This window comes from Tachyglossus aculeatus, unplaced genomic scaffold, assembly GCF_015852505.1.
Source record: "Tachyglossus aculeatus isolate mTacAcu1 unplaced genomic scaffold, mTacAcu1.pri scaffold_176_arrow_ctg1, whole genome shotgun sequence".
In the NCBI taxonomy this organism is placed as follows: domain Eukaryota; kingdom Metazoa; phylum Chordata; class Mammalia; order Monotremata; family Tachyglossidae; genus Tachyglossus; species Tachyglossus aculeatus.
In genome coordinates, this window is record NW_024044897.1 from 266,194 (window position 1) to 292,767 (window position 26,574).

General features: G+C 48.7%; 2 non-coding genes and 2 pseudogenes across 2 annotated transcripts; 3 read left to right on the forward strand and 1 right to left on the reverse strand.

Annotated features, from left to right (window-relative positions):
• The window catches only part of LOC119923336, a 30,164-nt pseudogene extending 16,653 nt beyond the window's left edge, over positions 1-13,511 (forward strand).
• LOC119923341 lies at positions 10,409-10,546 on the reverse strand. Its single transcript, XR_005448832.1, has one exon. It is a non-coding gene; the product is annotated as a small nucleolar RNA SNORA7 (small nucleolar RNA).
• Positions 13,512-23,656: 10,145 nt separating the features above from the next.
• The window catches only part of LOC119923337, a 37,673-nt pseudogene continuing 34,755 nt past the window's right edge, over positions 23,657-26,574 (forward strand).
• On the forward strand, positions 26,392-26,529 carry LOC119923345. The gene has a single exon (XR_005448835.1). It is a non-coding gene; the product is annotated as a small nucleolar RNA SNORA7 (small nucleolar RNA).

Sequence of the window (26,574 nt, forward strand, 5' to 3'; positions counted from 1 at the left end):
GTGTCATGACCACTATGCCGCCATCTGCTCCCTGCTGCACTATGAGCTCATCATGAATGAAAGAGCCTGTATGTGCATACTAGCAGCGTCATGGCTCAGTGGGGGTCTGCTTGGAGTCTTGCTTTCTGCTTCTACCTTCTCCCTCACCTTTTGTGGATCCAATGCTGTCGAGCAGTTCTTCTGTGACGTCCCCCCTCTGCTGAAGATCTCCTGCACTGAGGTCCACATTGCCATTGATGTGAGTGTGGCTACTTGGTTCTTCTCATCTGCAGTCTGCTTCATTTACATCACCCTCTCCTACGTCCGCATCTTCTCAGCCGTGCTGAGGATGCCATCCTCCTAGGGCCTAACCAAAGCCTTCTCCACCTGCCTGCCCCATCTCACTGTCATCATCATGTTTATCTTTACCGCAGCATTTGCCTATCTCAAACCACCTGCAGACTCGCCCTCGACTCTAGATCTGCTGGTCTCCATGTACTACACTGTGGTGCCCCCCACTGTGAACCCCCTTATCTACAGCCTGAGAAACAGGGACCTGCAGGATGCCCTGGGCAGGATCCTAAAGGGGACATTCCTCTGCATCCATTCTGGGACAAAATGTCTGTGTCCATGTACCAATTATTCCCTACCACCCCTTAGAAAAGGAATTGCCCTGTGATATAACGATATATACCACTGACCCAGAGGCCCAACCAACGAGTCGGGATATTCAGGGTTTGTCCAGGTCAGGGAGGTTGGGTGATTGGACTAGGTCTTATCTTGAGAGGAGACAGGGGCATTCACTGATGAAACTCTAGTTTCCAGAACCCAGGTGAGTAAACCATCACAACAGGAGGAGCCATTTCCAAATAATTCTTCCTCAAGCCAGGAATTTCTCTTTCCCATCACCCCATTGTCAAAACCTCAGTCCCCGCCCCACCCAACTCACCCTGGGGGAGGGTCAGAGGATAGAGTCAAGGATATCTCTAGCTCTCTCGAGATTTGAAATCAGAACGTGTCAGCAAATGAAATCGATCAATTTACGGGTTGAATGAGAAGCTGATTGTCTAAAGTGGTATATGAGATGAAGCTGAAACCACGCAGTTGATGTAGATTGTCAATAACTTTAGAAGTAGTTGTGATGTTGGGAGGCAGATGTTGTTGTTTCCATGGGAACCCTGGGGTACAGTACCATTGCTCTAGCTTTACGGACTGGGCCTTTATCTCTACAGGACCTCAGGGACCTCACAGGCAGAGGTTTTTGGCATCGGCCAGATCACGAGGTCCCACCTGAGTTGATCCTCCAGGGGTTCCCCATGCAACAGTGGCTGCTTCATCTTTGGGAATGGGGGACTCTCTAGAGGTCATCTCCCTGCCCATAGAAGATCAGAGAGGGGCTGAGGTTGCCATGTTGTCCCTTCCTTCCTAGACAGCTGCACCCAAGAACTGGAGTGGAGAGAGGTCCATCCCAGCCCAGCAGAGGTCAGAGCCCTCCAGCCCTATGCTGCCCCAGTGAGTGTGACCCGGGGGGTGGAGGAGGAGGAGGCAAAGATCATGATGGGGATGCAAGAGACGGAGCCATTCAGGTGAAATTCTCACACACGGGCCCAGTGTCGGACTTTGGCCAGGAGTGGGTCCTGGACGCCAGAAAATGTTTCTAGTGGGAAATGACAGGGAGAGAATGCGAGAGTGTGATCGGTTTTAGACCAACAGCACTATCATCAGCTCCTCAGTGCAGGAATGTCGGGTGAACGCAATGGAGGTAAGAGATTCATTCCTTCCCTCCTGGATTTACCAGTCTGCTGGGCTAGACTGATCCAAAAGAATTTACAGCTAGGAGGAAATAAGAATGGAAAGGTGGATGCACAGCTTAATAAGTGCTTACAGTCATGTGAATCTATAGGTACGGAAGAGCTGTGAGCAGTTGCGAATGTGTAAATGCAGAGGTGGTATCTGGGCTGACACGGCAAGAGGAGGAGAAACATTAATCTGGGCAAGTTTGAAGGGAGAGGGAGATTCGGGCAGAAGGAAGGATCTAAGCCATGTTTTGAAGAAGGGAATGTCCTTGGAGAGGCACAGGGAGAAGATCTGTTTCCAAGGCCTGGAGGGGAGCTGGTGAAGAGGGAAGGGATACACGGAGAACATCGGTCAAAAGCCTTGAAGCTAGTGGCAAGGAATTAATTGGAGTCAACCAGACTTCAGTCTGTTTCATTTTCCTCTGAGAACCACAGTCAGATTTGTTGTGTCGGGGGCTGTTTGTGTATCCAAGGTGGGGCAGGGGAGGCAGTGAGCAAACCTTGGTTGGCGGAGGTCTGGAGGGGAGGAGGAAACGGGAATCTTCTCCCATCACTTTCCAAGGAAAAAGTGTGTCTGGGCCCAGGGAGAGTCAAGCAGCACTGGTAATAGTAAGGGGACCTGGGTTCTAATCCTGACTCTGTTATTAATTAATTCATTCAATCAATCAATCAATCAATCAATCGTATTTATTGAGCGCTTACTATGTGCAGAGCACTGTACTAAGCGCTTGGGAAGTACAAATTGGCAACACATAGAGACAGTCCCTACCCAACAGTGGGCTCACAGTCTAAAAGGGGGAGACAGGGAACAAAACCAAACATACCAACAAAATAAAATAAATAGGATAGAAATGTACAAACAAAATGAATAAATAAATAAATAGAGTAATAAATATGTACAACCATATATACATATATACAGGTGCTGTGGAGAAGGGAAGGAGGTAAGATGGGGGGATGGAGAGGGGGACGAGGGGGAGAGGAAGGAAGGGGCTCAGTCTGGGAAGGCCTCCTGGAGAAGGTGAGCTCTCAGCAGGGCCTTGAAGGGAGGAAGAGAGCTAGCTTGGCGGAGGGGCAGAGGGAGGGCATTCCAGGCCCGGGGGATGACGTGGGCCGGGGGTCGATGGTGGGACAGGCGAGAACGAGGTATGGTGAGGAGATTAGCGGCGGAGGAGCGGAGGGTGCGGGCTGGGCAGTAGAAGGAGAGAAGGGAGGTGAGGTAGGAGGGGGCGAGGTGATGGAGAACCTTGAAACCCAGGGTGAGGAGTTTCTGCCTGATGCGCAGATTGATTGGTAGCCATTGGAGGTTTTTGAGGAGGGGAGTAATATGCCCAGAGCGTTTCTGGACAAAGATAATCCGGGCAGCAGCATGAAGTATGGATTGAAGTGGAGAGAGACACGAGGATGGGAGATCAGAGAGAAGGCTGGTGCACTAGTCCAGACGGGATAGGATGAGAGCTTGAATGAGCAGGGTAGCAGTTTGGATGGAGAGGAAAGGGCGGATCTCGGCAATGTTGCGGAGCTGAGACCGGCAGGTTTTGGTGATGGCTTGGATGTGAGGGGTGAATGAGAGAGCGGAGTCGAGGATGACACCAAGGTTGTGGGCTTGTGAGATGGGAAGGATGGTAGTGCCGTCAACAGAGATGGGAAAGTCAGGGAGAGGACAAGGTTTGGGAGGGAAGAAAAGGAGTTCAGTCTTCGACATGTTGAGCTTTAGGTGGCGGGCAGACATCCAGATGGAGATGTCCTGAAGGCAGGAGGAGATGCGAGCCTGGAGGGAGGGGGAGAGAGCAGGGGCAGAGATGTAGATCTGGGTGTCATCAGCGTAGAGATGATAGTTGAAGCCGTGGGAGCGAATGAGGTCACCAAGGGATTGCGTGTAGATCGAGAACAGAACGGGACCAAGCACTGAACCTTGGGGAACCCCCACAGTAAGAGGATATTGATTGATTGATCAATCATATTGATTGAGCGCTTACTATGTGCAGAGCTCTGTACTAAGCCCTTGGAAAGTACAGTTTGGCAACACATAGAGAGAATCCCTACCCGACAACAGGTTCAGGGACCTGGGTTCTAATCCTGGCTCTGCCCCTTGTCTGCCGGATGACGCTGGGCAAGGCACTTTGCTTCTCTGTGTCTCGGAATACTCCATCTGTAAAATGGGAATTAAGACTGAGCCCTAGAGTAAATAGGGACTGTGTCTACCCCATTTTCTTGTATCTTCCCCAATGCTTAGTGTAGTGACTGGCACCTAGTAAGCACTTAGCAAATGTCATTTTTTTTAAAAAAGTATTTATTGAGCACCCACTTGATGCCATGTATTGGACTAGGTGTTGGCAAAGCTTGAAAGCAAGTGACCCAATCCTTATCTACAAAGAGATGAAAACAAAGAGACTTACAGCACTGACAGTTCATTTGTAGATGAGTGTAAGGAGCATGCAAGTCACCACGTTCATGCCAGAGTTTCCTGAAGGAATGATATGGGTTAGGGTTCTGGGAAATCAATCGGAGGAAGCTGGTTAGGGGTGGTAAGATTTAACAGGACTCTGAATGTGGGGAAAACTGTGTTCTGTCTGATATGGAAAGGAGGAGGGAAGTCACTTGGATAAGTCACTTCAATTCTCTGTGCCTCAGTTATCTCCTGGTGGAGAACAGCAGAGCCTGCCCCCATCCCATCCCCGCCGCCGCCGCTGCCGCCGCCACCGCCACCGCCCCTGGCCGGAGGAGCCCCAGCCCGGATAAGCCCCCAGCCCGGAGCCGACGTGGCCACCGTCCCCGTCAGTGAGCCAGCGAAGGATGGAGGGGCCGCCGCCGCTGCCGCCGCCGGACCCATGGGGGGAGCGGGTGGGTGGGGGGAGAACCAGGGTGGGGGGCTTCCCTCTCTCGCTAACTTTAACCCTCCTCCCTTTCTCCTCCCCCCCAGAAGCGGGATTAGAACTCATGACCTCTGACTCCCAAGCCCTGGCTCTTTCCACTGAGCCACGCCGAAGGCGAGGAGGGGGCACAGGCCTAGGCCTTCACTCAGCCCCAGCACCTGCTGCTCTCCTTCCTTCTTTCCCATCAATCGTATTGACTGAGCACTTACTAGGTGCAGAGCACTGTACTAAGCACCTGGGGGAAGCCATTAGAACAATCAACAGACACATTCCCTGCTCACAATGAGCTGATGGTCTAGAGGGGGAGACCGGCCATAAAAATAAATGACGGATGTGGACAGAAGGGGTGTGGGGCTGGGAGGGGGGAATGAAGAAAGGGAGCAAGAGGGACTGGGAGAAGAAGACAGGAGGGCTCAGTCACGGAAGGCTTCTTGGAGGAGATGTGACACCTTGGAGTGGGAAGCTCCAACTATTAGGCCGCGGGCATCCCAGCTGAACATCTGCAGAGCGGGCGGGGACCGTGCCTGCCGACTGTAGCATAAAAATTATAATAATAACGAGGGTGTCTGTTAAGCGCTTACTATGTGCCAAGCACCGTTCTAAGCGCTGGGGTAATAATAATAATTTTGGTATTTGTTAAGCACTTACTATGTGCAAAGCACTGTTCTAAGCGCTGGGGAGGGTACAAGGCGATCAGGTTGTCCCATGTGGGGCTCACAATCTTAGTCCCCATTTTACAGATGAGGGAACTGAGGCCAAGAGTAGCGAAGTGGCTTGCCCAAAGTCGTAGATACAAGGTCATCAGTTTGTCCCACGTGGGGCTCACAGGCTTCATCCCCATTTGACAGATGAGATGACCGAGGCCCAGAGAAGTGAAGTGACTCGCCCAGAGTCCCACAGCTGATACGTGGCAGAGTCGGGATTAGAACCCACGACCTCCGCCTGCCAAGCCCCGGCTCTTTCCACTAAGCCGTGCCGCTTCTTACCCAAGTGCTTAGCGCAGTTTCCTGCACAGAGTAAGCTCTCGGTAAACACCCCTAATGGACGTACGGTGGCAAAATGGCCGACAGAGTCTGGCGGGAGCCGGGTCAGTTTAGCCTAGTTCAGATGAGCCGGGCGGCAACAGTATTGAACGAAGTACATGCAGAGCACCGAACTGAGAGATGGGAGAGCACGGGCGAGGGGAGAAAGACAATTCCCAATCCTCAGGGCCCTTATACAGTCTCTTAATCAACGGTATTCATTCTATTCAATCGTATTTATTGAGCACTTAATAATAATAATAATAATAGATAATAATGATGGCATTTGCTAAGCACTTACTCTGTGCAAAGCACTGTTCTAAGCCCGGGGTGGGGGGATACAAGGTGATCAGGTTGTCCCACGTGGGGCTCACAGTCGTCATCCCCATTTTACAGATGAGGTAACTGGAGCTCAGAGAAGTTAAGTGACTTGCCCAAGGTCACACAGCAGACAGGTGGTGGAGCTGGGATTCGAACCCATGACCTCTGACTCCAAAGCCCATGCTCTTTCCACTGAGTCACGCTGCTTCTGTGTGCAGAAGCACCGGACTAAGCACTTGGGAAAGGGCAATATATCGGACACATTCCCTGCCCACAGTGAGCATAAGGTCTAGAGGGGGAGACAGACATCAATATAAATAAATTACAGATAAGTATTTAAGTGTCGTGGGGACTGGGCACTTAGTACGTGCTGTTGGGTGGGGCACTCGGTACATGCAGAGCATTGTCCTAAGCTCTTGGGAGAGTCCACTAGGACAGAATTAGGGGACAGATTCCTTGACAATAACTAGGTTCCAGGCTAGAGGGGGAGAGAGACCAAAGCCCTTAGGTTTGGGCAGGAGTCTCCCACGGCCTCAAATGGGCCGAGTCCCCATCTGACTCTCCGCCGTCTAAATGTCGGACTCCTCCGTGGGCTCCGTAGGGAGGCAGAGTGGCCTAACGGAGAGAGTCGGGGGCTGGGAGTCAGGAGACCCGGGTTCTGATCCCGGCTCCGCCACTCGCCTGCTGTGGGGGATGTTGATCTTTCTGGGCTTCACTTTCCTCATCTGTAAAATGGGGATAAGACACTCGCTCTCCCAACTGCTTAGACTGTGGTAGTCTTTGTAGACTAGAGGAGCAGTGTGGCCAAGTGAATACAGCACAGGCCTGGGAGTCAGAAGGACCTGGGCTCTTATCTTGGCTCTGCCAATTGTCTGCTGGGTGACCTTGAGCGGATCATTTCACTTCTCTGGGGCTTGGTTCCCTCATCTGTAAAATGGGGATTAAGAGTGTGAGCCCCACGTGGGACAACCTGTTCACCTTGTATCCATCCCAGCCCTTAGAACAGTGCTTGGCACATAGCAAGCACTTAACAAATACCATCATTATTATTATTCATTCATTCATTCATTCAATCGTATTTATTGAGCACTTACTGTGTGCAGAGCACTGTACTAAGCGCTTGGGAAGTACAAGTTGGCAGCATATAGAGATGGTCCCTACCCAACAGTGGGCTCACAGTCTAGAAGGGGGAATGGGAATAATGATAATAATAATAATAATAATAATAATAATAATTATTATTATTATTATTATTATTACCATACAAGGTCATCAGGTTGTCCCACATGGGACTCACAGTCTTCATCCCCATTTTGCAGATGAGGTAGTGACTTGCCCAAGGTCACAGAGCAGACAAGTGGCAGAGTTGGGGTTAGAATCCACATCCTCTGACACCCAAGCCCGTGCTCTTCCCACTAGGCCATGCTGCTTCTCATAATAATAATAATAACAACAACAACAATAATAATAATAATAATAATAATAATAATAATAATAATAATAATATCTGTTATGGGCTTACTATGTGCCAAGCACTCTACTGAGTTCTGGGGTGGTTACGAGGATGGCAAGTTGGACACAGTCCCTGTCCCACATGGGGCTCACGGTCTTCATCCCCATTTTCCAGATGAGGGAACTGAAGCACAGAGAAGTGAAGGGACTTGCCCAAGATCACACGGCAGGCAGGTGGTGGAGCCGGGAAGACAGCCCAGATGTTGCTGAGAAGCAACGTGGCTCAGTGGAAAGAGCACGGGTTTTGGAGTTGGAGGTCATTGGTTCAAATCTCGGCTCCACCAGTTGTCAGCTGTGTGACTTAGGGCAAGTCACTTAACTTCTCTGTTCCTCAGTTGCCTCATCTGTAAAGTGGGGATTAAGGCTGTGAGCCCCCTGTGGGACAACCCGATCACCTTGTGACCTCCCCAGCGCTTAGAACAGTGCTTTACACAAAGTAAGCACTTAATAAATACCATCATCATCATCATCATCATCATCCCAGGCCTGGGTTCTACCCACCGGGCCACGGTGTTTCCCAGTTAAATAGTTACTTCACTACTCTAGGCTGCAGTTTCCTCATCTGGAAAATGGGGGCAAGCTATCTGTCGGGGTGAGTTTGCAGGAAACTGTAGACCGAACTCCCCCTTTAGACTCTAACCTCGTTGTGGGCAGGGAACGCATCTACCGATTCCATTGTTTTGTTCTCTCCCAGACACTTAGAACAGTGTTTTGCCCACAATAAGGACTCAATAAATACCTTTGAGATGAGCCACATGAAGCCCAGAGAAACAGTGTGGCCAGAACACGGGCTGGGGTTCTAATCCCATCCCCACCACTTGTCTGCTAGGAGACGTTGGGCAAGTCCCTTCACTTCTCTTAGCCTCAGTTACCTCATCTGGAAAATGGGAATTAAGATCGTGATTCTGAGATGGTGGGAGGGGCGGGGGGGATGGGACAGGGGCTATGCCAACCTGATGAGCTTGTATCTACCCCAGTGCTTTGTACAGTGCCTTCACAAATACCATAAAAATAAACAGACAGAAAGACCATCTGTCGGAACTGTGAACTCTTGATTAATCCCTGTAATATTAGCCAGGTCACCAGATTAGAGATCCTATTGTCTCCCCAACTGCCCCCCGCCCACAGGGCAGAGGCCTGGTTGACGGTATCCTCACCCTTTGTTCATTCAGTCATTTATTGAGCAGTTACAGTGTGCAGAGCACTGTACTAAGTGCTTGGGAGAGAACAGTAAAACAGTAACCAGGCAATTTCCCTGCCCACAACAAGCTGACAGTCTAGAGGGGGGAGTCAGACATGAATAGACATAATAAATTACAGATATGAACATAAGCGCTGTCTCTACCCTGACACCAAATTTGCTCCTGCTGTGACACAGTAAGAACATTACTGTAAATTCTGTCATATCAGCGAGGTACGGAAGTGAGTATTTTGGTCAAATGATGTTTTTGTATTTACTTGGAAAATTTGGTTTTGACCCTCTAGACTGCGAGCTTGTTGTGGGCAGGGAATGTGTCTGTCTGGTGCTATATTGTACTCTCCCAAGCTCTCGGTACAGTGCTTTGCACACAGTAAGCACTCAATAAATACGATTGAATGAATGATACTTGGGAGATCCTGTCGCCGCCGCCCTCCCCTCCCCCCCGCCGTCAACTCATGTTGGGTCGGAAAGGCGACCCCTGCCCCTTTCAAAGTTCCACACATCACGTGTGTCACAAAATGATGCCATTCGCAGTGTCCGGTAGGAGAGAATTTCTCTGCAGTTGCGGAAGAGAAGCAGCGTCGCTCAGTGGAAAGAGCCCAGGCTTGGGAGTCAGAGGTTGTGGGTTCTAATCCCGGTTCTGCCACTTATCAGCTGTGTGACTTAGGGCAAGTCACTTAACTTCTTTGTGCCTCAGTTACCTCATCTGAAAAATGGGGATTGAGACTGTGAGCCCCACGTGGGACAACCTGATTACCTTGTATCAACCCCAGCGCTTAGAACCGTGTTTTGCACATAGTAAGTGCTTAACAAATACCATCATTATTATCATTATTATTATTATGTGGAACATGGACTATTTCCAACCTGATTAGCTTGTCTCCACCCCAGTGGCTAGTACAGTGCCTGGTACATAGTAAGCATAGTTAGAGAAGCAGCATAGCTCAGTGGAAAGAGCCCGGGCTTTAGAGTCAGAGGTCATGGGTTCAAATCTCGGCTCCGCCAATTGTCACCCGTGGGACTTTGGGCATGTCACTTCACTTCTCTGGGCCTCAGTAACCTCATCTGGAAAATGGGGATGAAGACTGTGAGCCCCCCGTGGGACAATTTGATCCCCCTGTAACCTCCCCAGCGCTTAGAACAGTGCTTTGCACATAGTACACTTAAGCACTCTTAATAAATGCCATCATTATCGTTATTACTACTAAACTCTTACCATATACCTTAATAAAAAGAGTTCCTGGCCCAGGCCAGGGAAACAGTGAATCAAGGGATGGAGATGGGAGAATCAAGAGTGAGTTACAGCTTGCAGGTTGGCTTGGGAACAATGAAGAGGAACTGAATAGAGGAGATGGACAGGGGCTGGTGGGGGGGTCTCACATGGTAGAAAGCCTGGGAGCTTATTGTGAGGTGTTTTTATTTCATGTGAAAAGATACATGGTGCAAGTGAGGGGTTTGGAGGAGAGGAGAGATGCTGTCTCAGCGATGCTTTGTCTTGTCCTATGCTGTCGAGTCACCTCCGACCTATCAATGGGCACATCTCTCCCGTAGCACCCCATTCTCCATCTTCAAGTTTATCCGTAGAGTTTTCTTGGTAAAAATACGGAAGTGGTATACCATTGCCTTCTTCCCTGCAGTAAACCTGAGTCTCCACCCTCGACTCTCTCCCTTGCCGCTGCTGCCCAGCCCAGGTGAGTTTTGACTTGTAGCAGATTGCTTTCCACTCACTAGCCACTGTGCAAGCTAGGAATGGAATGGCTATGCCTCTGCTTGACTCTCCCTCCCATAGCCAAAACTGGTAGAGTACTGGAAACTCTCCAGGCACGATTCTGAGTCGGGGGAGTGATGCTTTAGCAAATAGTTAAATGAGTAAATGAGTGGCTAAATATTTATGGGTTTGTGTGGCTGTGTGCGCTTATGTGTAAGTAACCGCAGGCAGTTGAAGCTTGTGTGTGTGTGTGTCTGCGCCAGAGTGGCTGTGTGTGTGTGTGGTTGCATATATCTCCATGATGAGTGTGTTTACATATGGGGGTGTTTTTTTTTCTATTATGAAATCATCGAGAGCAATTCATAGCCATCATGTGCATCTCTTGATAATAATAATAATAATAATGACATTTGTTAAGTGCTTACTATGTGCCAGGCACTGTTCTAAGTGCTGGGGGGGGATACAAGGTAATCAGATTGCCCCACATGGGGCTCATAGTCTTAATTCCCTTTTACAGATGAGGGAACTGAGGCAGAGAGAAGTGAAGTGACTGGCCCGAAGTCACTCAGCTGGTAAGTGGCAGAGCTGGGATTAGAACCCATGACTTCTGACTCCCAAGCCCGTGCTCTTTCCACTGAGCCACACTTGCTAGCCATGTGACTTTGGGCCAGTCACTTCACTTCTCTGGGCCTCGGTTACCTCATCTGCAAAACGGGAATGCAATCTTCACTTCTCTGGGCCTTGGCTACCTCATCTGGAAAACGGAACGCAATCCCTGATCTCCCTCAGTCTTAGACTCTGAGCCCAAGTGTGAGACAGGGACTGTATCTGACCCAGAAAAAGTTTCTCTACCTCGGCACTTAGTACAGTGCATGGTACGGAGTAAATGTTTAACAAATACCACACCTTTAACAATAATGAATAATTATGGTATTTCCTAAGTACCAGGTAATGTACGAAGCGCCGGGGTGGATACAAGCAAATCAGATTTGACACATTCCCTGACCTATGTGGGGCTCAGAGTCTCAATCCCATTTGACAGATGAAAATCTTATCCACCCAAACAGGGACTTAAACATGGACCCTCAGATTAAAAGTCTGATGCTCTACCAACTGAGCTATCTGGGCTCCTCTCTGGCCTTCTCCTATCTGTAATTTATTTTAGTTTCTGCCTTCTCCACTTGTAATGCTAATTGTGGTATTTATAAAGATATTACAATAGACTGATCAAAATATTGAGGGCTGGGTTCAGCACACGATAATCGAGTCAGACACAGTGTCCATCTCCCGTGGGGCTCAGGGTCTACGTTGAAAGGAGAAGTATTGAATCCCCATTTTACAGATGAGGGAACTGAGGTAGAGCATCATCATCATCATCATCATCAATCGTATTTATTGAGCGCTTACTATGTGCAGAGCACTGTACTAAGCGCTTGGGAAGTACAAATTGGCAACATATAGAGACAGTCCCTACCCAACAGTGGGCTCACAGTCTAAAAGGGGGAAAGTTACATGCCTAAGGTGACACAGCAGGAAGGTGGCAGAGCCAGGATTACACATCAGATCCTCTGACTCCCGGGCCTGGGATCTTTCCACTAGGCACCGCCACAATAGAATGGAAGTACCATAAGGGAAAGGATCATATGAACATTAGCTCTGGTGGTCACGCCACAAAACCACAACAAGGAGGCACTCAGAAGGTCCCAAAAGCAGGTTTATTTTTGTCACACATCAAGAAAGTCACATCCATGGATACACTCTCCAGAACTACTAGAGAATAAACCCACAACAATACCACCACCCTCATATCAATTGGTCTCCAGTATTAACACTGGATGTCCAGTGGTTCTCTATGGTACCCGTGTCCCACCTTGGCTGTTGATGAGGTCATCCAGCCCGCATGCCTCTATTGCAATCTGGCAAGTGATGTCTCCTCAAGTTGGCCTCTGTACTTCGACACAGTTACTTCTTTATTGCCGCTGTAGACTTCAAGCAAACCTTCCTCCCCGTCCATCTCTCTGTCATGCTATAAATCTGTCACCCTAATCTAAGACCTCGAAGGACTCTAGATGTCTAAGCACCACCTTCCCATAAAGCACAACATACAGTTATAAATTATGAAGTATACCACAGTCAGTTATGTTTAGTTACATTCTGTATAGTGTTGTGCAACATAAACTTGCAAGCCTTGTGAGTATGCACTTTGCCACATATTACATTCTATATTTTATTGCTGTTGCCATTTCTCTAAGCCCCCTTTTTATGCACCATATAATTAACCTCTAGACTGTAAGCTCCTGGTTGGCAGTGATTTTGTCTACCAACTCTTTTGGATTGTTCTCTCCCAAGTGCTTAGTACAGTGCTCGGCAAAGGCTAAGTGCTCAGTAAATAACACTGCTAGATTAATTGATGGGTAAATACCCCTACCCCCTCTCAGGATCACACCTGGAGAGTTTCCAGTACCCTACCAGTCTCGGCCAAGGGAGGGAGAATCAAGCAGAGGCATACCCATTCCATTCCTAGCTGGGGCAGTGGCTAGCGAGAAGAAAGCAATCTGCTCCAAGTCAAAAAGCACCTGTTCTGGGCATCAGTGGCAGGGGAGAGAGTCGAGGGTGGAGACTCAGGTTTACTGGGTGGAAGAAGGCAATGGTAAACCACTTCTCTATTTTTACCAAGAAAACTCTATGAATTCAATACCAGAAAGCTTGCAGATGGAGGTGGGGCATTCTGGGAGAGATGTGTCCACGGAGTCGCTCGGGTCAGAGACGAATTGACAGCATAAGACAAGACATGCCAGACCCCTGCACATATTAATACTATGTAACATTATAGGTGATAAATAAATACAACGGATTGATTTACTCCAAAGGGAAGTTGTGTTGATTCCTTCATCGATGCCATCAATCCATCATATTTATTAAGCATTTATCATCTGTGGCGCACTGTATTAACTGCTTGAGAGAGTACAATTTGATATGGTTGGTAGACATGATCCCTGCCTTCAAGGAACTTACAGTTCAGAGGGAATGCCAATGTTTCTAAATTGAAGTGTCCCTCTTCCTTTGCAGGGAGTCAACGTCAACTCCCAGAAATGACCAACGTCTCCACTGTGACTGAATTCCTCCTCCTGGGGTTCTCTGACATCCAGGAACTGCAGCTGATCCATGCCACGCTGTTCCTCCTTGTCTACCTAATGGCCCTTCTGGGGAATCTCCTCATTGTTGTGGTCACCACCCTCGACCAGCGTCTCCACACCCCCATGTACTTCTTTCTCAAAAACCTGTCCTTCACTGACCTCTGCTACATTTCTACAACGGTACCCAAATCCATTGTCAGCTCCCTGACCAGTGACAGCTCCATCTCCTTTCTGGATTGTGTCTCGCAGCTCTTCCTACTGATCTTCTTTGGTGCTTCAGGGCTATTTGTCCTCACTGCAATGTCTTATGACCGCTATGCCGCCATCTGCTCCCCCTTGCGTTATGAGCTCATCATGAACAAAACAGCCTGTGTGCGATTAGTAGCAGCATCATGGCTCAATGGGGGTCTGTTTGGAGTCTGGCTTACAGCTTCTACCTTCTCCCTGAACTTTTGTGGGTCCAATGTTGTCCAGCAGTTCTTCTGTGATGTCCCCCCTATGCTGAAGATCTCCTGCTCTGAGGACCACATTGCCATAGATGTGAGTGTGGCTATTGCGATAGTCTTAGATGGCACATCTGGTTTTTTTTTAATCATCTTCTCCTATGTCCGCATCTTCTCAGCCGTGCAGAGGATGCCATCCTCCGAGGGCCGGGCCAAAGCCTTCTCCACCTGCCTGCCCCATCTCACTGTCATCATCATTTTTCTCTTCACCGGAGCATTTGCCTATCTCAAACCACCTTCAGATTCACCCTCAGCTCTGGATCTGCTGGTTTCCATGTCCTACACCGTGGTGCCCCCCACTGTGAACCCCCTTATCTACAGCCTGAGGAACAGGGACCTGAAGGCTGCCCTGGGCAGGATCCTAAAGGGGATATTCCCCCAGCATCCGTTCTGGGACAAAATGTCTGTGTCCAGGTACCGATAATCCCCTACCACTCCTTTCAAAGAGGAATTTCCCTTAGACATATTCCAAATATATCAGTGACCCAGAGTCCCAAAGAACAAGTCTGGATATTCAGGATTTGTCAAGGTCTGGGAGGTTAGCTGATAAGACTAGGTCATGAGTGGCAATGTATTCCCTAGGAGGCCTCATGCCTCAAGGCTCAATGGCATGTGAATGGGTGTCACATGACCCGAGTTCTAATTCCAGCTCGGCCACTGGCCTGCTTGTAACCTGGCGTTAGTGTCTTACCATTCCCGGGCTCTTACTTCCTCTTACACTCTGAGCCCCTGTGGGACAGGAAACACGTCCATTTGAATTGTAAGTTCATCTTTGTGCTGTAAGCTCATTGTGGGCAGGGATTGTATCTACCAACTCCAATGTATTTTACTCTTCAAAGCGCTTAGTACAATGTAATGCACACAGTAAACACTCAACAAATACCATCGACCTGTTGAATTATTTATCATCATGTGGCACAGACTTTGACACAGAAATTAACACCGAATAATAAAAATAATAATAATAATGGTGTCTGAAAAGAGACAGAGACATTCACTGATGGAACTCCATTCATTCAATCATATTTATTGAGCACTTTCTCTGTGCAGAGCACTGTACTAAGCACTTGGGGAGTACAAGTCGGCAACATACAGAGATGGTCCCTACCCAACAACGGGCTCACAGTCTAGAAGGGGGAGACAGACAACAAACCAAAACATGTAGACAGGTGTCAAAACTGTCAGAATAAATAGAATTATAGCTATATACACACATAATTAACAAAATAGAGTAGTAAATATGTACAAGTAAAATAAATAGAGTGATAAATCCGTATAAATATGTACAAGTGCTGGGGGGAAGGGAAGGAGGTCGGGCAAAAGGGGGGAGATGGGGAGGAGGAGAGGAAAAAGGGGGCTCAGTCTGGGAAGGCCTCCTGGAGGACGTGAGCTCTCAGTAGGGCTTTGAAAGGAGGAAGAAAGCAAGTTTGGTTGATGTGCAGAGGGAGGGCATTCCAGGCCGTGGGAAGGATGTGAGCCAGGGGTTGACAGCGGGACAGGTGAGAAGGAGGCACAGTGAGGAGGTTAGCAGAAGAGCAGAGGGTGCCGGCTGGGCTGTAGAAGGAAAGAAGGGAGGTGAGGTAGGAGGGGGTGAGGTGATGGAGAGCCTCGAAGCCGAGAGTGAGGAGTTTTTGCATGATTTGTAGGTTGACAGGTAGCCACTGGAGATTTTTGAGGAGGGGAGTGACATGCCCTGAGCATTTCTGTACAAAGATAATCCGGACAGCAGAGTAAAGTATAGACTGAAGTGGGAAGAGACAGGAGGATGAGAGATCAGAGAGGAGGCTGGTGCAGTAATCCAGTCGGGATAGGATGAGAAACTGAACAGGCAAGGTAGCAGTTTGGCACTCTAGTTTCCAGAACCCAGGTTAGTAAATCATCACAACAGGAGAAGCCATTTCCATCTTATTCTTTCCCAAGCCAGGAATTTCTCCTTCCCATCATACCATTTTCAAAACCTCAGTCCCCTGCCCCACCCCACTGAGACTGGGGGAGGATCAGAGAATGGATTCAGAGGAATCTCTTGCTCTCTCAAGCTTTGAAATCAGAAGGTGTCAGAAAATGAAAACTATCAATTGACTGACTGAATGAGAAGCTGATTGTCTAAGGTGGTATATGAGATGAAGCTGAAACCACCCACAGTTGATGTAGATTGTCAGCAACATTAGAAACTGTTGGGATGTTGGGATGCAGATGCTGTTGTTTCCATGGGAACCCTGGGGTGCAGCACCATTGCTGCAGCTTTAGGGACTGGGCCTTTATCTCTACAGGACCTCAGGGACCTCACAGGCAGAGGATTTTGGCATCGGCCAGGACACGAGATCCCACCTGAGTTGATCCTTCAGGGGTTCCCCACAGAGCAGTAGCTGCTTTATCTTTGGGGATGGGGGACTCTCTGAAGAACATCTCCCTGCCCACAAGAGATAAGAGAGGGGCTGAGGGTGCTACACTGTCCCTTCCTTCATAGCCAGCTGCACCCAAGAACTGGAGTGGAGAGAGGACCATCCCAACCCGGCAGAGGTCAGAGCCCTACAGCCTTACGCTGCCCCAGTGAGTGTGACTGGGGGGGTGTTGGAGGGGGAGGGAGAGACCATGATGGGAATGCAAGAGATGGAGCCATTCAGGGGAAATGCTCACACATGGGGCCAGTGCCGGACTTTGGGTCATGGCTACATCCTCAGTGGGGAAGGTGGGGCTTTCAGGAGAGTAAGTATTTGAGAGTGCAGTGGCCCCAACCAACACTCATCTCCCCTTCCTCATCCACCTCCATCCAGCTAACATGTCCGGCTGGTGTCCCGCTGCACAGTGTAAGCATTATGCTGTGGTCACTTCAGCCAAGAGTGTGTCCTGGACATCAGAAAATGTTTCTGGTGAGAAGTGACAGGGAGGGAATGAGAGAGTGTGATTGGTTCTAGAACACGAGCACTATCATCAACTCCTCCATGCAGGAATGTTGGGTGAACACAGTGGAGGTAAGAGATTCAATCCCATCCCTCCTGGACTTACGAGTCTGCTGGGCTAAACTGATACAAAAGAATTTACAGCTAGGGGGAAATAAGAATGGAAAGGTGGCTGCACAGCTTAATAAGTGCTTAGTAATGTGAATCTATAGGTAGGGAAGTGCAATGAGCAGTTGTGAATGTGTACATGCAGAGGTGGTATCTGGCCTGATTCAGCATGGGGAGAAGAAACATCAATCTCGGCAAATTTGAAGGGAGAGGGAGATTTGGGAAGAAAGAAGGATCTAAGCCATGTGTTGGAGAAGGGAATGTCCTTTATCATTCATTCATTCATTCATTCAATCGTATTCATTGAGCACTTACTTTGTGCAGAGCAGTGTACTAAGTGTACTAAGTGCTGTCCTAATCCTCCTCGACCTCTCAGCTGCCTTCGACACTGTGGACCACCCCCTTCTCCTCAACACCCTATCTGACCTTGGCTTCACAGACTCCATCCTCTCCTGGTTCTCCTCTTATCTCTCCGGTCGTTCATTCTCAGTTTCTTTTGCAGGCTCCTCCTCCCCCTCCCATCCTCTTACTGTGGGGGTTCCCCAAGGTTCAGTGCTTGGTCCCCTTCTGTTCTCGATCTACACGCACTCCCTTGGTGACCTCATTCGCTCCCACGGCTTCAACTATCATCTCTACGCTGATGACACCCAGATCTACATCTCTGCCCCTGCTCTCTCCCCCTCTCTCCAGGCTCGCATCTCCTCCTGCCTTCAGGACATCTCCATCTGGATGTCTGCCCGCCACCTAAAACTCAACATGTCGAAGACTGAACTCCTTGTCTTCCCTCCCAAACCTTGCCCTCTCCCTGACTTTCCCATCTCTGTTGACGGCACTACCATCCTTCCCGTCTCACAGGCCCGCAACCTTGGTGTCATCCTCGACTCCGCTCTCTCATTCACCCCTCACATCCAAGCCGTCACCAAAACCTGCCGGTCTCAGCTCCGCAACATTGCCAAGATCCGCCCTTTCCTCTCCATCCATACCGCTACCCTGCTCATTCAAGCTCTCATCCTATCCCGTCTGGACTACTGCATCAGCCTTCTCTCTGATCTCCCATCCTCGTGTCTCTCTCCACTTCAATCCGTATTTCATGCTGCTGCCGGGTTATCTTTGTCCAGAAACGCTCTGGGCATATTACTCCCCTCCTCAAAAATCTCCAGTGGCTACCAATCAATCTGCGCATCAGGCAGAAACTCCTCACCCTGGGCTTCAAGGCTCTCCATCACCTCGCCCCCTCCTACCTCACCTCCCTTCTCTCCTTCTACAGCCCCCCCCCCGCACCCTCCGCTCCTCTGCTGCTAATCTCCTCACCGTACCTCGTTCTCCCCTGTCCCGCCATCGACCCCCGGCCCACGTCATCCCCCTGGCCTGGAATGCCCTCCCTCTGCCCATCTGCCAAGCTAGCTCTCTTCCTCCCTTCAAGGCCCTACTGAGAGCTCACCTCCTCCAGGAGGCCTTCCCAGACTGAGCCCCTTCCTTCCTCTCCCCCTCGTCCCCCTCTCCATCCCCCCCATCTTACCTCCTTCCCTTCCCCACAGCACCTGTGTATATGTATATATGTTTGTACATATTTATTACTCTATTTATTTATTTATTTTACTTGTACATATCTATTCTATTTATTTTATTTTGTTAGTATGTTTGGTTTTGTTCTCTGTCTCTCCCTTCTAGACTGTGAGCCCATATTTGGGTAGGGACTGTCTCTATATGTTGCCAACTTGTACTTCCCAAGCGCTTAGTACAGTGCTCTGCACACAGTAAGCGCTCAATAAATACGATTGATGATGATTGATGATGGGAAGTGCAAATCGGCAACATATGGAGTAGGTCCCTACCCAAATATGGGCTCACAGTCTAGAAGGGAGAGACAGACAAAAAAACAAACCAAGTAGACAAGTGAAAATACCATCAGAATAAATAGAACTATAGCTATATACACATCATTAATCAAATAAATAGAGTAATAAATACGTACAAACATACACAAGTGCTGTGAGGAGGGGAAAGGGATAGGGCAGGGGGAGGATAGGGGGATGGGGAGAGGAGGACGAGGAGAGGAAAAGGGAGATCTACTTCCAAGGGCTGGAGGGTAGTTGGTAAAGAGAGAAAGGGAAACACGGAAGAGAACACCGGTCAAAAGCCTTGAAGCTAGTGGCAAAGAGTTGATTGGATTCAACCGTACTTCAGTCTGTTTCATTTTCCTCTGAGAACAACAATCAGATTGGTTGTGTCGGCGGCTGTGTGTGTATCCAAGGTGGGGCAGGGGAGGCAGTGAGCAAACCTTGGCCGCCGGAGGGCTGGAGGGGAGGAGGAGAAGGGAATCTTCTCCCATCACCTTCCAGGGAAAAAGTGTGCCTGGGCCCAGGGAGAGGCAAAGAGTAGTGATAGTAGTAAGGGGACCTCGGTTCTAATCCGGTCTCTGCCATTCATTCATTCATTCAATCATTCAATCGTATTGATTGAGCACTTACTGTGTGCAGAGCACTGTACTAAGTGCTTGGACAGTACAATTTGGCAACAGATCGGGACAATCCCTACCCAACAACCGGCTCGGGGACCTAGCTTCTAATCCTGGCTCCGCCCCTTGTCTGCTGTGTGATGTCAGACAAGTCACTTTGCTTCTCTGTGTCTCAGATACTGCACCTGTAAAATGGGAATTAAGAGTGAGTCTCACATGGCAGAAACCCTTGAAGATAATTGTGAGGTGTTTCTCTTTCACGTGAAAAGATACATGGTGACAGTGAAGGGTTTGGAGGAGAGATGAGCACTTCTTTGACTTTTCTTGTGCTATCGGGTCATCTCTGACCCATAGCGAATGAATGGACACATCTGTCCAGGAACGCCCCATTCTCCAACTGCAAATGTTATGGTAGTTTATCAATAGAGTTTTCTTGGTAAAAATACAGAAGTGGTTTACCATTGCCTTCTTCCCTGCAGTAAACTTGAGTCTCCTCCTCGACTCTCTCCCATGACACTGCTGCCCAGCACAGGTGAATTTTGACTTGTAGCAGATTGCCTTCCACTCGCTAGCCACTGCCCAAGCTGGGAATGGAACGGGTATGCCTCTGCTTAACTGTCCATCTGGTAGCCGAGACTGGTTGAGTACTGTGAACGCTCCAGATACGATTCTGAGTTGGGGGAGTGATGCTTTAGCAAATAGTTAAATAAATAAATGAGTGGCTAAATAGGTGTGGGTTTGTGAGACTGTGTATATATGTGTAAATAACCACAGTCAGTTGAAGCGAATGTCTGTGTGTGTGTGTCTGTCTCTCTCTCTGTGTGTGTGTGTGTGTGTGTGTGTGTGTGTGTGTGTGTGTGTGTGTCTGAGCGGCTGGCTGGGGCCCCGCAGCACAGTGTCAGCATTATGCTGTGGTCACTTCGGCCAGAAGAGTGTCCTAGATGTCAAAAAATGTTTCTGGTGGGAAATGACAGGGAGGGAATGAGAAAGTGTGATTGGTTCTAGACCACGAGCACTATCATCAATTCCTCCATACAGAAATGTCAGGTGAACACAGTGGAGGTAAGAGATTCAATCCCTTCCCTCCTGGATTTACCAGTCTGCTGGGCTAGACTGATCCAAAATAATTTACAGCTAGGAGGAAGTAAGCATGAAAATGTGAATGCACAGCTTAATTACCTCTTCCGTAGCAATGTAAATCTATACGTAGGAAAGAGCTGTGGGCAGTTGTGAATGTTTAAATGCAGAGGTGGTGTCTGGGCTGATTTGGCATGAGGAAAAGAAACATCAATCCGGGCAAATTTGGAGGGAGAGGGAGATACGGGCAGAAGGAAGGATTTAAGCCATGTGTTGGAGGAAGGAATGTCCTTGGAGAGGCACAGGGAGAAGATTTGTTTCCAAGGGCTGGATGGGTAGTTGGTGAAGAGGGAAGGGACACACAGAGGAGAACACCAGTAAAAAACCGTATTGATAATAATAATGATAATAACCATAATAATAATAATAATAGCATTTGTTAAGTGCTTACTATGGGCAAAGTACTGTTCTAAGCACTGGGGAGGATACAAGGTGATCAGGTTGTCCCACGTGGGGCTCACAGTCTTAATCTCCATTTTACAGATGAGGTTCTAGACTGTGAGCCCACTGTTGGATAGGGACCGTCTCTACATGTTGCCAACTTGTACTTCCCAAGCGCTTAGTACAGTGCTCTGCACACAGTAAGCGCTCAATAAATATGATTGAATGAATGAATGAACGAGGTAACTGAGGCATAGAGACGTTAAGTGACTTGCCAAAAGTCACAAAGCTGAAAATTGGCAGAGCTGGGATTTGAACCCATGACCGCTGACTCCCAAGCCCGTGCTTTTTCCACTGAGCAACGCTGTAGCTTGCAGCTAATGGCAAGGAGTTGATAGGAGTCAACCAAACCTCAATCGGATTCATTTTCCTCTGAGAACCACAAACGGATTTGTTGTGTTGGTGGCTGTGTGTATGCCCAGGGTGGGGCAGGGGAGGCTGTGAACCTGGGGCTGGCAGAGGGCTGGAGAGGAGGAGGAGAAGAGAATCTTCTCCCATCATCATCCAGGGAAAATGGGTGTCTGGGCCCAGGGAGGGACAAAGAGTAGTGGTAGTAGTAAGGGAACCTGGGTTCTAATACTGACTCTGCTCCTAATTCATTCATTCATTCAATCGTATTTATTGAGCACTTACTATGTGCAGAGAACTGTACTAAGCACTTGGAAAGTACAATTCAGCAACAGATAGAGACAATCCCTACCCAACCACGAGCTCGGGGACCAGAGTTCTAATCCTGGATCTGCCCCGTGACTGCTGGGTGATGCTGGGCAAGGCACTTTGCTTCTCTGTGCCTCAAATACTGCATTTGTAAAATGGGAATTAAGACTGAGCGCTAAGTGCTCAGTAAATACCATTCTTTGATTAATTGATGTGTACATACCCCTGCCCCCTCTCAGGATCACACCTGGAAAGTTTCCAGTACTCTACCAGTCTCAGCCAAGGGAGGGAGAGTCAAGCAGAGGGATACGCATTCCGTTAAGCGCTTAGTACAGTGCTCTGCACACAGTAAGCGCTCAGTAAATACGATTGATGATGATTCCTAGGTTGGGCAGTGGCTAGCTGGTGGAAGACCATCTGCTGCATGTCAAAAGGCACCTGTTCTGGGCAGCAGTGGCAGGGGAGAGAGTCGAGGGTGGAGACTCACGTTTACTGGGTGGAAGAAGGCAATGGTAAATCACTTCTCTATTTTTACCAAGAAAACTCTATGGATACAGTACCAGAACGCTTGCAGATGGAGCAGGGTGCATTCTGGGAGAGATGCGTCCATGGAGTCGCTCTGGGTCGGAGGCAAATCGACAGCATAAGTCAAGACGTGCCAGACCACTGCACATATTAATACTATTGAACACTACAGGTGACAAATAAATACAACAGATTGATTTAATAGTAATAATGATGGTATTTGTTAAGTGCTCACTATGTGTGAAGCACTGTTCTAAGTGCTGGCAAACTCCAAAAGGAATTAGTGTTGATTACTTCATCGATGGTATCCATTCATTGTATTCATTGAGCATTTATAGTATGCAGAGTCTACCCACTAGACTGTTACCTCCTGGTGGGCAGGAAAATATCTGCCGACTCCATTGGATTGAACTCTCCCAAGCACTTAGTACAGTGCTCTGCACACAGTGAGTATTCAGTAAATACCATTTGAGCTATTGATTGATGAGTTCATACCCCTACATGTATCAATAATAATAATAATAATAATGATGGCATTTAAGCGCTTACTATGTGCAAAGCACTGTTCTAAGCGCTGGGGGGATACAAGGTGATCAGGTTGTCCCACATGGGGCTCACAGTCTTAATCCCCGTTTTACAGATGAGGTAACTGAGGCTCAGAGAAGTTAAGTGACTTGCCCAAGGTCACACAGCAGACATGTGGTGGAGTCGGGACTCGAACCCATGACCTCTGACTCCAAAGCCCGTGCTCTTTCCACTGAGCCACGCTGCTTCCCATTGAACTCTACTATTCTAATACTATTGAACTCTATAGGTGATCAATGAATACAACTGCTGTATATATTAAAATGGGAATCAATCATATTTATTGATCACTTACAGTGTGTAGAGCACTGTACAAGTGCTTGAGAGACATAATTTGTAGAAGTGTTACTTGTCCAAAAAGAACTTACAGCCAGAAGCGAATGCCATTGTTTCTAAATTGAAGTTCCCCTCTTTCTTTCCAGGGAGTCAGCATCATTTCCAAGAAATGACCAACATCTCCACGGTGGCTGAATTCCTCCTCCTGGGGTTCTCTGACATCCGGGAGCTGCAGCTGCTCCATGCCACGCTGTTCCTTCTTGTCTACCTAGTGGCCCTTCTGGGGAATCTCCTCATCGTTGCTGTCACCATCGTAGACCAGCGTCTCCACACCCCCATGTACTTCTTTCTCAAGAACTTGTCCTTCATAGAACTCTGCTACATTTCTACAATGGTACCCCAATCCATTGTCAACTCCTGGACCGGTGACACCTCCATCTCCTTTCTGGGTTGTGTCTCGCAGCTCTTCCTACTGGTCTTGTTTGCCGCTTCAGAGTTTTTTGTCCTCACTGCAATGTCTTATGACCGCTATGCCGCCACCTGCTCCCCACTGCGCTATGAGCTCATCGTGAACAAAACAGCCTGTGTGTGCATACTAGCAGTGTCATGGTTCGGTGGGGGTCTGTTTGGAGTCTTGTTTTCAGCTTCTACATTCTCCCTGACCTTTTGTGAGTCCAATGATATCAAGCAGTTCTTCTGTGACGTCCCTCCTCTGCTGAAGATCTCCTGCTCTGAAGTCCACATTGCCATTGATGTGAGTGTGGCTGCTGGGTTCATCTTTTCTGCTGTCTGCTTCAGTTACATCTTTCTCTCCTACGTCTTCATCTTCTCAGCTGTACTGAGGATGCCGTCCTCCAAGGGCCGAACCAAAGCCTTCTCCACCTGCCTGCCCCATCTCACTGTCATCATCATTTTTCTCTTTACCGCAGCATTTGCCTATCTCAAACCACCTGCAGACTCGCCCTCGGCTCTGGATCTGCTGGTTTCTGTGTTCTACACTGTGGTGCCCCCCACTGTGAACCCCCTTATCTACAGCCTGAGGAACAGGGACCTGAAGGCTGCCCTGGGCAGGATCCTAAAGGGGACATTCCCCCAGCATCCATGCTGTGACAAAATGTCTGTGTCCAGGTACCAATAATCCCCTACTACCCCTTAAAAGAGGAATTGCCCTTAGACATAATGATATATGCCACTGACCCAGAGGCCCAAAGAACAAGTCGGGATATTCAGGATTTGTCAAGGTTAGGGAGGTTTGCTGATAAGACTAGGTCTTATCTTGAGAGGAGACAGAGACATTCACTGATGGAACTCTAGTTTCCACAACGCAGGTTAGTAAATCATCACAACAGGAGGAACCGTTTCCATATAATTCTTCCTCAAGCCAGGAATTTCTCCTTCCCATCATCCCATTCTCAAAACCTGAGCCCCCTGCCCCACCCCACTCAGTCTGGGGGAGGATCATAGGATAGATTCAGAGGAATCTCTTGCTCTCTCGAGCTTTGAAATCAGAAGGTCTCAGAATATGAAATTGAACAATTTACAGATTGAATGGGAAACTGATTGTTTTAGGTTGTATTTGAGATGAAGCTGAAACCACACACAGTTGATGTAGATTGTCAGTAATATTCGAAACAGTTGTGCTGTAGAGATGCAGATGCTGTTGCTTCCATGGGAATCCCCATGGGATGCTGTTGCTTCCATGGGGTGCAGTGCCATTGCTGCGGCTCTAGGGACAGGGCCTTTATCTCTGCAGGACCTCAGGGACCTCACAGGCAGAGGTTTTTGGCATCCACCAGCACACAAGGTCCCACCTGAGTTGATCCTCCAGGGGTTCCCCACGCAGCAGTGGCAGCTTTATCTTTGGGAAGGGGGACTGGCTGTAGAACATCTCCCTGCCCAGAGGAGATCAGAGAGGGGCTGAGGGTACCATGCTGTCTCTTCCTTCATAGCCAGCTGCACCCAAGAACTGGAGTGGAGAAAGGACCATCCCAACCCGGCAGAGGTCAGAGTCCTCTAGCCCCACGCTGCCCCAGTGAGTGTGACAGGGGGGTGGTGGAGGGGGCAGGGAAAGACCAGGGTGGGGATGCGAGAAATGGAGCCATTCTGGGCAAGTGCTCACATGCGGGACCAATGTCGGACTTTAGGGCAAGGTTCCATCCCCAGAGGGGCAGGTGGGCTTTCAGGAGGGTAGGTATTTGACAGTGTAGTGGTCCCAACCATCACTCGTCTCCCCTTCCTCATCTACCTCCATCCAGCTAACATAGAAGTCGCTTCCCTGGTTGGGGCCCTGCAGCACAGCGTCAGCATTATGCTGTGGTTATGTCAGCCAGGAGCGGGTCCTGGCCATCAGAAAGTTTCTGGTGGGCAATGACAGGGAGGGAATGAGAGAGTGTGATTGGTTCTAGACCACCAGTGCTATCATCAACTCCTCCATGCAGGAAAATTGGGTGAACACAATGGAGGTAAGGGATTCAATCCCTTCCCTCCTGGACTTACCAGTCTGCTGGGCTAGAATGATCCAAAATAATTTACAGCTAGGGGGAAATAAGAATGGAAAGGTGGATGCACAGCTTAATAAGTGCTTACATAGTAATGTGAATCTATAGGCAGGGAAGTGCAATGAGCAGTTGTGAATGTGTAAATGCAAATGTGTTACCTGGGCTGATTCGGCATGGGGAGAAGAAACATCAATCTGGGAAAAGTTGAAGGGAGAGGAAGATTCGGGTAGAAAGAAGGATCTAAGCCATGTGTTGGTGAAGGGAATGTCCTTGAAGATGCACAAGGAGAAGATCTATTTCCAAGGGCTGGTGGGTAGCTTGTGAAGATGTAACGGAAACACAGAGAACACCGGTAAAAAGCCTTGATGCTAATGGCAAGGAGTTGATTGGAGTCAACCAAACCTCAGTTGGATTTATTTCCCTCTGAGAAACATAATCGGATTTGTTGTGTCGGCGGCTGCGTTTGTGACCAGCGTGGGGCAGGGGAGGCATTGAACAAACCTTGGCTGTTGGTGGCCTGGAGGGGAGGAGGAGAAGAGAATCTTCTCCCATCACCATCCAGGGAAAAACTGTAGGCCCAGGGAGAGGCAAAGAGTAGTGGTAATAACAATAATAATAATAATAATAATAATAATAATGAGGGTGTTTGTTAAATCATTACTATGTGCAAAGCACTTTTCTAAGTACTGGGGGAATATATTGTGATCAGGTTGTCCCACCTGGAGCTCACGGTCTTAATCCCCTGCCCTGCCCCCTCTCAGGATCACACCTGGAGAGTTTCCAGTACTCTACCAGTCTCAGCCAAGGGTGGGAGAGTCAACCAGAGGGATACACATTCCATTCCTAGCTTGGGCAGTGGCTAGTGAGTGGAAGGCAATCTGCTCCAAGTCAAAACGCACCTGTTCTGGGCAGCAGTGGCAGGGGAGAGAGTCGA